This window comes from Oncorhynchus nerka, linkage group LG2 (assembly GCF_034236695.1).
Source record: "Oncorhynchus nerka isolate Pitt River linkage group LG2, Oner_Uvic_2.0, whole genome shotgun sequence".
Lineage (NCBI taxonomy): Eukaryota > Metazoa > Chordata > Actinopteri > Salmoniformes > Salmonidae > Oncorhynchus > Oncorhynchus nerka.
This window is the reverse complement of record NC_088397.1, coordinates 64421746-64433264: the sequence shown is the minus strand read 5'-3', so window position 1 is coordinate 64433264 and position 11519 is coordinate 64421746. Positions and strand designations below refer to the sequence as shown.

General features: G+C 42.1%; 1 long non-coding RNA gene across 1 annotated transcript in view; it reads right to left on the bottom strand.

Moving 5' to 3' along the window:
* Positions 1–1795: 1795 nt before the first annotated feature.
* Positions 1796–11519, bottom strand: part of LOC135560170 (uncharacterized) — a 16432-nt gene continuing 6708 nt past the window's right edge. The window contains exons 2-3 of the long non-coding RNA XR_010458734.1: positions 7209–7296; positions 1796–6966 (exon numbers count right to left, since the gene is read on the bottom strand). This is a non-coding gene — a long non-coding RNA (uncharacterized LOC135560170). The remainder of the gene's footprint in view (positions 6967–7208; positions 7297–11519) is intronic.

The following is an 11519-nucleotide window of genomic DNA, read 5'->3' as shown; positions in this document are numbered from 1 at the left end:
CAGGTGCCATTAATACAGGTAACGAGTGGAGGACAGAGGAGCCTCTTAAAGAAGAAGTTACAGGTCTGTGAGAGCCAGAAATCTTGCTTGTTTTTAGGTGAACAAATACTTATTTTCCACCATAATTTGCAAATAAATTCATTAAAAATCCTACAATGTGATTTTCTGGATTTTTTTTCTCATTTTGTCTGCCATAGTTGAAGTGTACCTTTGATGAACATTACAGGCCTCTCATCTTGTTAAGTGGGAGAACTTGCACAATTGGTGGCTGACTAAATACTTTTTTGTCCCACTGTACTTAGGCAGCCTGTTTTCCCACTATGGGTTGTGGGTAGTTGTTTCCTGTTTTGTGTTGCTGCACCTTACAGGACTGTTTCGTTTTCGTTTCACTCTCTTTGTTATTTTGTTTTTGTTCTAATAAAGTAACATGAACATTTACCACGCTGTGCATTGGTCCCGTCCATCGTATTCCTCATCAGAAGAGGAAGACAATCGTTACAATACTGGAGAAGAGAAGGGCTTGTTTCATCCCTCTCCAACCAATGTCTGCTCACTTGGGCGTGGCCACTGAGTGAGCATAGTTTACTTATGAAAACAATTCTCTCATTTAGAAGGCTAAAATTAAATTGAATCTTTTCACAAATAGTTTCATATTTAAACATTTAAATTGCACAACAATTCCATGTGAATCTGATAACTAGAATGTGTAGACTTTCCAATATACAATTTATGTTGTCCTGTCATCAGTAATAATGTCTGAGACAACTGATCTGACATCATATTCTTTAAAAAATATATATAGATTATTTATTTTTTATAATTATTTATTTAAAAAACACAAGGAAGGGGTAACATTAAAGTATTAGAACATGAAGGACAAACAATACAGCATCATGACACTATCAAACATGTATCAGTCTTTCCGCAACAGAGCATTTACATTTACATTTAAGTCATTTAGCAGACGCTCTTATCCAGAGCGACTTACAAATTGGTGCATTCACCTTATGACATCCAGTGGAACAGTAGTGCATCTAAATCTTTTAAGGGGGTGAGAGGGATTACTTCATCCTATCCTAGGTATTCCTTAAAGAGGTGGTTGTTTCAGGTATCTCCGGAAGGTGGTGATTGACTCCCCTGTCCTGGCGTCGTGAGGGAGTTTGTTCCACCATTGGGGGGCCAGAGCAGCGAACAGTTTTGACTGGGCTGAGCGGGAACTGTACTTCCTCAGTGGTAGGGAGGCAAGCAGGCCAGAGGTGGATGAACGCAGTGCCCTTGTTTGGGTGTAGGGCCTGATTCAGAGCCTGGAGGTACTGAGGTGCCGTTCCCCTCACAGCTCCGTAGGCAAGCACCATGGTCTTGTAGCGGATGCGAGCTTCAACTGGAAGCCAGTGGAGAGAGCGGAGGAGCGGGGTGACGTGAGAGAACTTGGGAAGGTTGAACACCAGACGGGCTGCGGCGTTCTGGATGAGTTGTAGGGGTTTAATGGCACAGGCAGGGAGCCCAGCCAACAGCGAGTTGCAGTAATCCAGACGGGAGATGACAAGTGCCTGGATTAGGACCTGCCATCCTTATGTGTGAGGGTGCGTGTGCATGATAGTGACATAAAATATATGTCATAGTTTCCTTTTTCATGATCACAATCTTGTGAAACCCGAACCCTCCAAGATCCCCCACAGTTCCCCAATAGCTGCCCCTCAACCATTCGAGAGCCCTCCCACAGTCCCCCCCGAAGAAAAATAATAAAAAATACAATTAATTCCATTCCCCACCCCCAAGAACCCCCAACGCACCAATAACAAGAGAATGAACTACAGAGAAAAAAGGAAAAGACAGAAGAAAACAGCAAACAACAATGAAAAAAATATATACTACAAAATAATACATTTAAAACAAAGGACATGAAGAACAACTGAAATCATAACAGCAATGCCTACTTTATGTTTGTGTGCACTATGTCTGGCACTATTACATGTATTACTTTATCAAATGCCTTTTCAAAATCCGCTATAAATACCGTTCCTGGCTTTTTATATGTGTCTTGATGTTTTATATTTTATCTCCAATGTATCATCCATATAAAAAACCTGTCTGATTAGGATGAACAATACCTGGTGAAACCCTTTTAATTCTGAGTGCTATGCATTTCGCTAGTATTTTTGCATCACAACATTGATGTGTAAGGGGCCTCCAGTTTTTTAGATCGACCGGGTCTTTATATTTGCCATCTGGGTCTTGTTTTAATAATAGAGAAATCAGATCTTCCTGCTGAGTACCTGACAGACTACCATTTCTATAGGAGTAGTTAAAACAATCTAACAATGGAGCTTTTAGTATATAAAAACATACTTAATATACCTCTACCGGTATGCCATCAAGCCCTGGGGTTTTTCCAGACTGAAAGGATTTAATAGCCTCAAAAAGTTCTCCCTCTAATTTGGCCTTCGTACTGATCTTTCTGTATATTTGTTAATTTTAAATTTTGTATATTATTTGGAAAGAATTCCTTACCGTAATCTTCATTCAGTGGGAGATGAGACGGAAAAGAGAACATCTGCCTAAAATAATTAGCTTCCTCTTTTAAAATATCATTCAGAGAATCATAGATGACTCTGTCTTCAGTAACAAGTTTCTGCAAATTATTTTTGTTAGTGTTCTTGTATTGACGATTCAGGAAGAATTTTGTGCATTTTTCTCCATATTCCATCCATTTTGCTTGGTTTTTGTAGTAGATTACATTAGATCGTTCTTGAATAAGTTCCTCAAGTTTGTTGTTTTTCCTCTAACTTATTTTGTAGTATCGTTTTTATTGCTAGCTACCTGTACTTTTAGTTCATGGATTTCCCTTGTTTCTTTAGGCAGAAACTGCTTTTTTAAAATGATTTATGAATATTGAATTGAATGACCCCTGAAGGTACATTTAAAGGTATCCCAAACATGAAGGGGATTTGCTGAACCTATATTATACTGGGAAAATTCAGTTATAAATGATTTTGTCTTAGTTAATATTGTAACGGCAGATTTCCTCCTCCTTGCCTGAAGAGGTGTAGCAAGGATCGGACCAATACGCAGCGTGGTAAGTGTCCATGACGATTTTAATAAGAAAAGCCTGAACACTATGAAATACAAAACAATAAACGATCACATGAACTAAACCAAACCGAAACAGTCCAGTGTGGCACTGACACAGGAAACAAACACCCACAAACCAACAGTGAAACCCAGGCTACCTAAATATGGTTCTCAATCAGGGACAACGATAAACAGCTGCCTCTGATTGAGAACCGTATCAGGCCAAACACAGAAATAGAAAAAACATATAAACACGAACATAGAGTGCCCACCCCAACTCACGCCCTGACCATACTAAATAAAGACAAAACAAAGGAAATAAAGGTCAGAACGTGACAAATATTCTTTAATATTAATGTTTTAAGTACCAACGGATACTTTCAACTGGTTGGATTACAGAAATATTGTTCCATACCCAAACTTTTGATGTTACTGTATTGCAAAGTCTCTCTCTGGTAACAATAGATTTTCATAAGTCAATTTTTGTAGAGTGGAGAGAGAAGGGGGAAAGGTATTTATGGGGGGTGGGGGCATCATAAACCTGTGGGGGGAAAGAGGGAAAGTTTTTTTTAATGAACTTCACCCAACAGGGCAAAGTCATGACAAAACTATGTATATCCAATAGTAAAAACAGATGAACAGTTCTACAACTGAACATCAAGAATCAACAAAGTGCGTGCCCTGCCACAAAATGCTGAGTGATATGGCTTACTTGTTATTATAGTTCAGGGCTCTACGCTGACATTTTTTAAAAGAAGTACATGAAGTGTTTCTAAGTAGAACTGTAGAAGAACAAATATAAATCATATTTTCGGTTATTGGCCTGCTGAAAGGTGAAATCATCTCTCAGTGTCTGGTGGAAAGCAGACTGAGCCAAGTTTTCCTCTAGGATTTTACCTGTGCTCAGTGTTTACTCACCTGGCTACTCAGTGACCCAGACTGAAAGAACAACATGACAGCTACACTGGCCAGCCATCACAGTCAGACTGGGCTGCCAAGAGGGGAGCACAGCTCCACAAACACCACTCTAAATATACAGTGCATTCGGAAAGTATTCAGACCCCTTGACTTTTTACACATTTTGTTACGTTACAGCCTTATTCTAAAATGGATTCAATTATGTTTTTTTCTCCTCAATCTACACACAATAGCAATAGCGGGTTTTTAAAATAAAAAAAACTGAAATATCACATTTTCATAAATATTCAGACACTTAGGTTGGAGTCATTAAAACTCGTTTTGCAACTGGTCCACAAATTTCTTGTTAATGAACTACAGTTTTGACAAGTCGGTTAGGACTTCTACTGTGTGCATGACAAAGGTAATTTTTCTAACAATTGTTTACAAACAGATTATTTCACTTATTATTTCACTGAATCACAATTCGAGTGGGTCAGAAGTTTACATACACTTAGTTGTCTGTGCCTTTAAAACTGCTTGGAAAATTCCAGATAATGATGTCATGGATTTAGAAGCTTCTGATAGGCTAATTGACATAATTTGAGTCAATTGGAGATGTACCTGTGGGTGTATTTCAAGGCCTACCTTCAAACTCAGTGCCTCTTTGCTTGACATCATGGGAAAATCAAAATAAATCAGCCAAGACCTCAGGAAAAATGGTAGACCTCCACAAGTCTGGTTCATCCTTGGGAGCAATTTCCAAACGTCTGAAGGAACTATGTTCATCTGTACAAACATCTCCTGGAGATGAATGTACTTTGGTGTGAAAAGTGCAAATCAATCCCAGAACAACAGCAAATGACCTTATGAAGATGCTGGAGGAAACAAGTACAAAAGTATCTATAGCCATAGTAAAACGAGTCCTATATCGACATAACCTGAAAGGCCGCACAGCAAGGAAGAAGTCACTGCTCCAAAACCGCCATAAAAAAGCCATACTACGGTTTGCAACTGCACATGGGGACAAAGATTGTACTTTTTGGAGCAATGTCCTCTGGTCTGAGGAAACAAAAATAGAACTGTTTGACCATAATGACCATCGTTGTGTTTGTAGAAAAAAAGGGGAGGCTTGCAAGCCGAAGAACACCATCCCAGCCGTGAGTCGTTTCCCCTGCCCCGTCACAAAGTTTCTCCTTATAAGACACATCACTGCACTCTATATTCTTCTGTAAACTGGTCATCTCTGTATACCCGTCGCAAGACCCACTGGTTGATGCTTATTTATAAAACCCTCTTAGGCCTCACTCCGCCCTATCTGAGATATCAACTGCAGCCCTCATCCTCCACATACTACACCCGTTCTGCCAGTCACATTCTGTTAAAGGTCCCCAAAGCACGCACATCCCTGGGTCGCTCCTCTTTTCAGTTTGTTGCAGTTACCGACTGGAACGAGCTGCAACAAACACTCAAACTGGACAGTTTTAACTCAATTTCTTAATTCAAAGACTCAATCATGGACACTTTTACTGACAGTTGTGGCTGCTAATGTGTGATGTATTGTTGTTTCTACCTTCTTTGAGCTTTGTGCTGTTGTCTGTGCCCAATAATATTTCAGCCAAATCACTTCCGGTCCGGACCAAATCTGAACCATCATAGACGTCTATGTCTGGGCTAAATCTAGTCTGGTCCAAAAGAAACATCCATGGACATGGGCATGGATAGTGCTCACTGGGTTGTCTTTCACATGCCCTCTCTTCCGATATATTGCTAATAGGCAGGATTTAAAGACTCCTATAACCAAGCAGCCTGGTCGTGTGCCCAGAAGGACAGCCATCTTTCAACCCCTAATTTGCCTCCTGACAGCCATTTACAGCCACATTAAATGGTGTTGAGTGGTTAACGCCTGGGCCTCCTGCCCTTTTCCTCTCTCTCCTTATTTACCTCTCTCTCGGATTGCACACATCTTTACCTCAGTGAGCATGCTATACAGTATATCAGGGCTGTGAGTTGACCCAAGTTCAGATAGCCTGTGATTGATTGGATCTGGCTAAATGAGGACAGTGTGTGTCAACTGATCTGAGGACACTTTGGCTCGGGGCCAAGAGCAGCATGCAGGATTTACATTTCCTTTCCTGAACTACATTCTATGTACATGATTGATTGTACTTCTTTCTGTCTTCCTTCATTCTAGGACCTTGTTTTTTGTGTGCTGTAATATTCAATCCATTATGAGATCTGGGCTATGTAACTGGCATTCCTGAAGGATGAGTATTAGTGATAGTGCTCCAGCGTAAGCCTTTGCATCTTACTGTTGATGACTCACCCACTGCACATCAAACACAGTAGCATCCTGATTAAGCCTCTCCTGGATTAAGCTGGGAAGAACCAAATTTAGACGACCCCCCCCCCCCGGGGTGAGAGAGTAATATATAACATTTTCGAAGCTGTCGGCAAACAAAAAGCTATTGCATATTGAAGTGATGCAGAACTGTCAAGTACAAACAGACAGACACCATCGTTTCCTGAGGCACAGAACTCTGGCCTCTCCCACTGAGTGGGCCTGATATTTCATGACCACCAACTATAGGGTTTGTCTGTCTGTCACCCAGTCTGTCTACCTCTCCCCTTCCCCACAGCCTTTGTAATGAGACACAATTAAGTGCAATTAGTGTTCTAGAAACAGCTCAGAGAACAGTAAATATTAAGTCTCTCATTGATTCAACAGGGGAGGTTCAAAGGGAAGGTTTTCCACATTTTCCACAATTCTTATTACTGTAATACTACTCATGTACCTAATAGTCGATTATAAGGAATATAGCAGGAACACTTTGACCACTTTCAGGTGCCTACCTCGTCCCATACTTCATCCTCCTCATCCTCATCGGCATCTCGCTCTTCTTCCTGGAGCTGGCTGTGGGCCAGAAGATCCGACGTGGGAGCATTGAGGTGTGGAACTATGTGTGCCCCCGCCTGGGCGGGATAGGGGTGTCCAGTCTAATGGTGAGGGACAGTGAGGAGGGTGTCTTTGGTTAGGTTGCCTATTATATCATCTCTTGGTTGATGTGGAGGCTGGAAATCAGTTTGTTAAGTGATCCCCTTCCAATCATCAGCTCGGAGAATCTTGAAAGACTGGACAATCTCAACTTTTTTTCAGAAATATTTTCCTTAATGTGAACAATATTTGAAATATATATTTTGATCAAATCAACGTTTATTGGTCCGGTAAACATACTTACAGATGTTTTCACAGGTGCAGTGAAACACGTATGTTTCTACAGATGTAGGGTCTTCATTTGAGCAGTTTGCTACAGCAGGAAAATAATCCTGCAGCAACAGAAATGTGAATTACTATGTGGATTATAATTTAATACATTTGTAGGGGTTGATACATTTTTCATTAGGGCAAATCAAGTTTGACATTTTAAAGTGGAAATTACAAACTTTAGAAGCCTTTTTAAACCTCAAATACACTACAAGATTGAATTACATGCTAGTGAGGTTGACTCATAACCTGCAGTCCGCGGATGGGTTTAGGGTCATTAAATATTGTGTGGTTGAAGGGAGGGTGGGTTGAATAAAGCGAAAAAACAATACCTTAAAACGGACTTATGTCAACTCCGTCAGACACCATAAAAAGCATTTATTTTTTATAATTATTGTCCAAGTGTTTAAAGGCCTTGATTGTTTAATTCTAACATTAGATTATTCAATATGTAATACACATGTCCAAACTTCTTTGTGTTTTCTTTAATAGCACTATTAAATGCTCCATGGCTAATTATGTTAGCATTCTGGCATGTTTTTCTAGATTTAAAACATAAAACAACATTTATTTATTTATTTAAAGAAAACATTATCCCTCAAGCTGAGCACAGAAAATCCTTCAATAGATTACGCATATGTTGCAGAACAGTAATTCAATCATTTTTTCAGAATATTGACAAGAAAATTGATCTTAAGGGGGTTAGCCACCAGTGACGGAGTTGACAAGCCACTGACAGATTTGACAACATTCAGACCCCTTGACTTTTTCCACATTTTGTTACGTTAAAGCCTTATTCTAAAATGGATTAAATAAATGTTTTTCCTCATTAATCTACACACAATACTCCATAATGACAAAGTGAAAACAGGTTTTTAGAAATGTTTGCAAATTTAAAAAATGTAAAAAAATACTTAAGTATTTAGACCCTTTGCTATGAGACTCAAAATTGAGCTCAGGTTCATTCTGTTTCCATTGATCATCCTTGAGATATTTCTGCAACTTGACTGGAGTACACCTGTGGCAAATTCAAGTGATTGGACATGATTTGGAAAGGCACACACCTGTCTATATAAGGTCCCACAGTTGACAGTGCATGTCAGAGAAAAAGCCAAGCCATGAGATCGAAGGAATTATCCGTAGAGCTCCAAGACAGGATTGTGTCGAGGCACAGATCTGGGGAAGGGTACCAAAAAATGTCTGCAGCATTGAAGGTCCCCAAGAACACAATGGACTCCATCATTATTAAATGGAAGAAGTTTGGAACCACAAAGACTCTTCCTAGTGCTGGCCGCCCGACCAAACTGAGCAATCGGGAGAGAAGGGCCTTGGGCAGGGAGGTGACCAAGAACCTGATGATCACTCTGACTGAGCTCCAGAGTTCCCCTGTGGAGATAGGAGAACCTTCCAGAAGGACAACCGTCTCTGCAGCACTCCATCAATCAGCCTTTATGGTAGAGTGGCCAGACGGAAACCTCTCCTCAGTAAAAGGCACATTACATTCTGCTTGAAGTTGGCCAACAGGCCCCTAAAGGAATCTCAGACCATGAGAAACTAAATTCTCTGATCTGATGAAACAAAGATTGAACTCGTTGACCTGAAAGCCAAGCATCACGTCTAGAGGGAACCCGGCACCATCCCTAAGGTGAAGCATGGTGGTGGTATGGCGTTGGGGATGTTTTTCAGCGGCAGGGACTGGGAGACTAGTCAGGATCGAGGGAAAGATGAACGGAGCAATGTACAGAGAGATCCTTGATGAAAACCTGCTCCAGAGTGCTCAGGACCTCCGACTGTTGCGAAGGTTCAACTTCCAACAGGACAACGACCCTAAGCACACAGCCAAGACAACGCAGGAGTAGTTTTGGGACAAGTCTCTGAATGTTCTTGAGTGGCCCAGCCAGAGCCCGGACTTGAAACCGATAAAACATCTATGGAGAAACCTGAAAATAGCTGTGCAGCGATGCTCCCCATCAAACCTGACAGAGGTTGAGAAGATCTGCAGAGAAGAATGGTAGAAACTCCCCAAATACAGGTATGCCAAGCTTGTAGCATCATACCCAAGAAGACTTGAGGCTGTAATCACTGCCCAAGGTGCTTCAACCAAGTATTGAGTAAATGGTCCAAAAAAGTATGTACATGTGATATCTACATTTCTAAAACCCTGTTTTTGCTTTGTCATCATGGGGTATTGCGTAGGAGAGGCTCCCGAGTGGCACAGCGGTCTAAGGCATCACTACAGTCCCTGGTTTGAATCCAGGCTGTATCACATTCGGCCGTGATTGGGAGTCCCATAGGGCAGCGCACAATTGGCCCAACGTCATCCGGGTTTGGCCGGGGTAGGCCGTCATTGTAAATAAGAATTTGTTCTTAACTGACTTTCCCAGGTTAAATAAAACAATTTAATCAATTTTAGAATAAGGCTTATAGGTAACACAAGGGGTCTGAATACTTTCGAATGCACTGTATTCTCAAAACAAACATATTTTCCCCCCTAAAAATAAAAGTTCAATATAAACAATTCTAAACTCTGTAAAATTATTAATTTGAAAACGCCAAGTAAAACAACCATTCTATTACAACTTTCAGCTCTCTGACAGAGTTGACGTTAAACAGAAATATGACGGAGTTGATGCTTTACTGAGTTGTCAAAAATTGAATTTTTCTTCTTCATTGAAGTAGTACACACAGTAGAAATTGTGTTTTCCCTCAGTTGCTTTATGGAATGGAAACAAACTTTGTGTGAATCTGTTGATCTGGATTTTGCAATTGCTAATGAGGCAAACTCTCTTTCAGGGGACACAATAGATATGCCTTGAATTGTAATTGAGCAAAGCCTGTTTAAACATTGTTCCCCTTGTCTGCATCACCTCACACAACTTAAAACAAATATTCTGATTCTCTGTGTTACTATGATGGAGAAAGCTCATATTTCTCACAATCTCACATTTTTCATTCCATAGAATGTGACAAACATTTGTATGAGTAAGTAACAGATTAAAAAATAGGACTATAAAGATGAGTAAACTGGATAATGTACTAGATTGTGAAAGAGAGGCGGAGACTGTGTGTTGGAGTTCCATGTGGCTGAGAGTGCCGTGGGAGAGGCAAGGGATGGCTCTTTTACCTCTTAAGAGATCACAGTGAAAATGTATGAAAGAGTGCACTTGAATAATTTATGGATTTCCTGACCTTGTTTTATTTAGCTTCTGCCTGTCCTCGTTGACATGGAGGCTCAGAAGATTGTCAGGAACATGAGACAATAACTCCTCCTGCCTATATAGACCATCTGAATGAAAAAGATATTGAAATTGCCTCAGTACTGTATACTGTATGTATTAACATTCACACACACTATGCCATTACACTGAAAGTGTGGCATCAACTAGCAGTGAGATGGACTGGTGGTGAGGAGCCCCTCAGTTCCAACAGGCAGGAGACTCTGGCAGCTCAGGACAGACGGGAGACTCTGGCAGCTCAGGACAGACGGGAGACTCTGGCAGCTCAGGACAGACGGGAGACTCTGGCAGCTCAGGACAGACGGGAGACTCTGGCAGCTCAGGACAGACGGGAGACTCTGGCAGCTCAGGACAGACTGGAGACTCTGGCAGCTCAGGACAGATGGGAGCACCTGTAGAGAGAAGGGAGCACCTGTAGGGAGAAGACGGAGAGACGGCCTGGTGCGGGGGGCTGCCACCGGAGGGCTGGTACGTGGAGGTAAGGCACACAGGAGGTCTCGAGCACCGAGCCTGGCCAACCTTACCTGGTTGAATGCTCCCCGTAGCCAGGCCAGTGCGGTGAGGTGGAATAACCCGCACTTGGCTGTGCTGGTGAACCAGGGACACCATGCGTAAGGCTAGTGCCAGATGCGCTGAGCCAGCTTCATGGCACCTGGCTCGATGCCCACTCTAGCCCGGCCGATACGAGGAGCTGGTAGAGGAGCTGGGATGTACTGCACCGGGCTATGCACACACACCGGGGACACCGTATGCCTCACAGCATAACACGGTGCCTGCCTGGTCCCTCTCTCTCTCCGGTAAGCACGGGAAGTTGGCGCAGGTCTCCTACCTGCCTTCGCCACACTCCCCGTGTGCCCCCCCCCCCAATAACTTTTGGGGCTGCCTCTCGGGCTTCCAGCCGCGCTGCCGTGCTGCTTCCTCATACCAGAGCCTCTCGGCTTTCGCTGCCTCCAGCTCAGCCTTGGGGCAGCGATATTCTCCAGCCTGTGCCCATGGTCCCTTGCCGTACCAGGCCGAACACAAAAACCAACATAGAAAAACAAACAGAC